Source organism: Lactuca sativa, chromosome 8 (assembly GCF_002870075.4).
Source record: "Lactuca sativa cultivar Salinas chromosome 8, Lsat_Salinas_v11, whole genome shotgun sequence".
NCBI lineage: Eukaryota > Viridiplantae > Streptophyta > Magnoliopsida > Asterales > Asteraceae > Lactuca > Lactuca sativa.
This window is the reverse complement of record NC_056630.2, coordinates 126685129-126690292: the sequence shown is the minus strand read 5'-3', so window position 1 is coordinate 126690292 and position 5164 is coordinate 126685129. Positions and strand designations below refer to the sequence as shown.

Here is a 5164-nt window from a genome sequence, read left to right as displayed (position 1 = left end):
AAATATGTGATAATGACAATAGTTATGTAAGATTGAATGTATTCACATTATCAAACAACATATTTTCTTTGTGATTCTTACAGAATAGCACTGTCCACACATCCGCACAATAGATGTTAATCCACATTTGAACCTAGCTCTCTCTCTCTCTCTCTCTATATATATATATATATATATATATATATATATATATATATATATATATATATATATATATATATATATATATATATATATATATATATATATAAGATGTTCAAAGTTAGGCACTTGGCAAAATCTATAATAACCTTATAAACGGTTTAATTAGTGAAAATATGTGATAATGACAATAGTTATGTAAGATTGAATGTATTCATATTATCAAACAACATATTTTCTTTGTCATTCTTACAGAATAGCACTGTCCACACATCCGCACAATAGATGTTAATCCACATTTGAACCTAGCTCTCTCTCTCTCTCTCTCTCTATATATATATATATATATATATATATATATATATATATATATATATATATATATATATATATATATATATATATATATATATATATATATATATATATATATATATATAAAAGATGTTCAAAGTTAGGCACTTGGCAAAATTGGTCCTTTGTTTATGGATATGTCTTCTCTTCTGGCTTTGTTTCTGTCCGTTTTTTTGTGGGCATTTTATGCCATTTTGTCACTTTTTAGGTGTATGGGTCTATGCGTTTCCTAGACACGTATCTTCCACCGCTTTTTCGCTTTTTCCCTAGCGGTTCCCTCCAATGGATTTAATCCACATTCGTAACACTTGCCTAATCCTCAGCCTGATAGGTCTCACTGCTCTGCTTCTTTGAGAAAACCACCATTGCCTCTTTGTCCATGTTATGCCCACCGCCCCTCTCTCCCGATCAGCTGCTCCACTGCTTTTGTTACCCAGTCGGGTGTTCATCGGGTTGCTATCTCCATGGTCACCACCTCCACCACTTACTTCCTATGTACGATCCATCTTCTTTCTTCTAATCTCCCTCTACCTGTTATCAGCTCCAAATGGGTGTAGAGAAATAACAGGTCGGAGAGGAAAACGAAGGAATCGCCAAGGTAGTCGGCGTCTTGTTGTGTCGAAGACTAATTCCTGTCGTTGTCGACATAAAGGCTTTTGGGTGTCGGCTATTTCAGGCACATATTTTCTTCAACGTCTGATTCTATATCACTTCCTCTCCTGTCGCTTTGCTCTTTAGATGTCTGTGGCGTGCAACGACAGAATGTCTTCTCCACCCTGCATCGCCCCCATCAAAAGCGTTTCTCATCCTCACTGTCTTCAGCTGCCATCCTTAAATCGTAGATGTAAGTTTTCGTTTGGGTTCTTTCTGCAATCGACCGTAGATGTTTTTATTTCTAAAAACCCTAGGTTTTCAGATGTTGTTGCCTGGACTGGAAGATGTAACACAAACTGTGGATATCGATTGGTTGTATCCAATACAAGTGAAGGCTATAAGGTTGCATGTTAATTTGATTTCTCTGTGGATTTCAAAACCTCACTTCTGTCCTTTTCAATTAATTTACAATTTATTTTTCGGTGTGAAGCAATTTACAGTTTGGAGTGCTCATTAGAAAAAGGAACGCTACGTATCGACACAGGTATGACTCTTTTTACTTGGTTACTCTCTTTAACTTTAATTTCTTATTGTTTATAACTTACCGTCACACGACCACCACCATAAGCCAGGTGACCCGTCAATCGCGCCCGGTTGATACGTGTTCTGTTTAAGGGCTTTTCAAGAGGAACCCGGGTAAGAGAATCCTCCCCCGCTCTCCGCCGTATGTCGTCGACTCCCATGTGAAGCCTTCGACCGGTACTATTTTTCGATTTTTTATAACCTTTTTTGTTTGTTAATACTATAGTTTTGGCAAAAAGATCTCAATAAACACAAATTTAATAAATAGATTTTATATAACATAAGTTTTTATGGTGATTGATTATTCTAAAATCTTCTTTTTATATATCAAGCTTACATGTAATGATTTATGCCCTCGGGTACTGGAATCCAAGTTTAAGGAGTGTTGGCAACACTAGCTGTTCCCTTCCGGTTGATATGCTCATATAATGTAATCATGAATTCCAGTTTAAATAGTAGGGTAAAGTTTATAATTTTTCTCACTTCATTCACTTGCTATTAATTTAAATTATTATTACAATGCTTCTTATATTTGTTTTTCTCAGGTTCCGCTGATGCATTATCACTTATTATGCAGGAAGAACATGAAGGCATCATTTTTTTTACTAATGTCTAACATGTTGATTCTATTCCTAAAGAAGACAATGACTCTATCTCTGAACCCTTGGGTGAAGAGTCTGAATCTGTTTCAACCAAGGAACCTAGGAATGGAATCACCAATTCCATGAAGTCAAGTGATGATGGGAGTGGAGCTTCAAGTAGTGGACGAGCCACCATGAATCTTTACACCTATACCTATCTTGATGAGCAACCATGAATCAAATTACATACTATGTTCTGAAACGTTTTTATTTTGGTAGTTTCTTTAATGATAGTTCTCTCATCTTTTTTCATTCCAGGAAAATTAGGTGGACATCTGCATTATACAAGTGATAATGGTGTTGACGATTGCAGTTGCACTTGCTCTATCTCTTCCTTCATTCGTTACTGCTAAAACCTTCTTTTTCGTCGTTGGTACGCTTAATAGTTTTTTTTAGCAAAACCTAAAATTTAGTTTTCGATCTAATCTAATTTAACAACAATGGATGTATTGATCTGTTTCTGGTGTTGGTTGGAGTTGGATTATTTATGTTTCATTAAATTAAATAAATTTTATAAATCAGAAAAAAAAAATTCATAAGATACATTCAAGTTTAATTTTTGGGTTGAAAATTTTGATTCGTTAATGAATTGTTTTAATGAACTATTGTGAGGACTACACTTGGGGTACGTATGTTTTTATTTTCAATTCTTTCTGAATGTTTTTTGTTTGATTTAGGATTTTTGAAAATTGTGATTTTTCATTTTTGGTGTTGTTTTTAGTTAGCAAGTTTTGGTCCTTACCTATGGAAGAGAAATGTGATAGCAATGTCATTTGCACCTACACATAACCATGAAGCACACGTTTAGTTTGCTCTTGAAAGAAGAGTGCCAACTATCATTCGTGTTATAGGTTCCATTAAAATGTGATTTCCTTCTAAAACTTTTCACATGGCTCATTGCTCCCGCTGCTTGATTCCATGGTATTCAAATGGTGCGGACAATTTTTACTATTTTAATTAATTTGGTAGATTTTTCAAAATTCAATGTCTTAAACGAAAGCACATTGGCATTTGTTGATGTAGATGGAAAGTACATGATGGAAATTGACCAAGTTCTTAAACCGGGTGGGTATTGGGTTCCGATGATATTTGGTAAAAAAACATTTTATTTTATTTATTAATTCTTGAATTCAATAAAAAAAATTATATTTTTTTTATATTATAGGTACAAGAAAATGGAATCGTGTGTGAGACCTGGAAGTGGAGGTGATTAGGTGGTGTTTCTTGAACGACTTTATGATGCGTTCCAACTGATGATAGTTAGCAGTTTGATTACGGGTCTGTCGGTTGAGAAATATATGGAGGATGGTAAAAAAAATAGAATATACGTGGGAATGGTTATAAACGGATGAATGAAATGATTGATTCTAGAAGGTATCAGAATGTAATGGATATGAATACCACTTTCGAATGATTTGCACTTAGAATTCATTCCTCCAAGTTGTGGGTTATGAATGTTGTTCCTACTTCTGCTGAGGCAAATACTCTTGGAGTTTATTTACGAGTGTGGCCTTATTGGCATATATCACAACTGGTATATAATATACAAATCTTTTAAAACTTAAAATCTATTAATTAAAAAATTGATTATTAAATTAGAAAAGCATTAATTAATAAATAAAATAATATTGCAGGGGTGACGTGTTTTCGACGAATGCAAAGAAGGTATAGTAAGCACATTATTCGTATTCAGCTGTTCCATTCAGTTGGAGATTATAGACTTTGAAAAAAAAGATAATAAAATCTCAAGATTTATGATCATGGATTTTTTGCATGAAAGGGTTCTTAAATGTATTAAGGTTGTGAGCATGGGTTTTACTATTATTCATCCCAATTATAATCTCCTTTAACCAACTCTATTTCTCATTATATATATATAATAGCCTGCCACTTTCATTTTTTTTTCTTATTAAAACATTCTATTTTCAGCAAATACAATTTCAATGTTTTGGGCTAAATACAAGAAATAGTAATGTACTTTCATTTAATTATGTATTGTAGCATTTTGCTTTCAGTTTTTCCCGCTATACTTTCATTATGCTTTTTTATTAATAAATTCTTTTCCTCCAAAATACAATGTCCTAATAGGGAAAAATGAAAGTTGGATTTTACCATAATCAGATGAATAAAAGTGCATTGCTATCTCTTACATTTAACTTTTTTAATTGTTGGACATAATTCAGAAAGTTTTTTTTTCTACTTTATTACATGCTTACAAGGAACAAATTAGAAAATACAATAATATAAAGTTCAAAAAACAAAACTACGTTGTAATTTCTTGCATATAGCCCAACCATGGTCTAAATGCAATAAAACAATTTTTTTTCTTTTCTTAATGTATTACTTGTATGCAATATATAAGAGTTAAATGCAGAAAATAGCAATGGACTTTCATTTTCCTTTTTATTATTTTCATTTCTTATTTGCTAGGGCTTGCATTGTATTTTTTAGGGTAGAGAATGAGAATCAGATGATAACAATGCAATGTTTAGATTTTTTTACCATATTTGTAAATGGGTGAATTGTAGAGAATAGGAACATACTTTGTTGTGGCTACCGGTTAAGGCAATAAACTATGCTTACACACAAACAACTTCTAACCCCCGCAACGTGTGTAACACCCATAAAATTTGAGCCAAATTAAAACATTTTAATTCATTCAAAAACCATTAAGTTCATACATCTTGTTTTCAAAATAGTTTAAACATCAGAGGAGAGCATAAGCTCCAGGATGAGTATGTCCTAGATTACCGGATTCATTCTCGTCTCCTTGTCATGCTTAGTTATTCTGCATTGATCCTTCTTCTGATCTTGCTTTCTATGGTGGATCAGGATGAGAATGAATCCGGTAA

At 32.9% G+C, this 5164-nt stretch overlaps 1 long non-coding RNA gene across 13 annotated transcripts; it reads left to right on the top strand.

The window, feature by feature from the left end:
* Positions 1 to 728: 728 nt before the first annotated feature.
* LOC111920127 (uncharacterized) lies at positions 729 to 4073 on the top strand. 13 transcript variants are annotated; one of them, XR_006185908.2, is made up of 9 exons: positions 731 to 1339; positions 1412 to 1491; positions 1580 to 1633; positions 1722 to 1848; positions 2004 to 2101; positions 2249 to 3244; positions 3336 to 3377; positions 3478 to 3846; positions 3947 to 4073. It is a non-coding gene; the product is annotated as an uncharacterized LOC111920127 (long non-coding RNA). The 13 variants fall into 13 exon arrangements; XR_002859721.3 differs by having other exon boundaries at positions 2217 to 3244; XR_002859724.3 differs by lacking the exon at positions 2004 to 2101 and having other exon boundaries at positions 2217 to 3244.
* The last annotated feature ends 1091 nt before the right edge of the window (positions 4074 to 5164 follow it).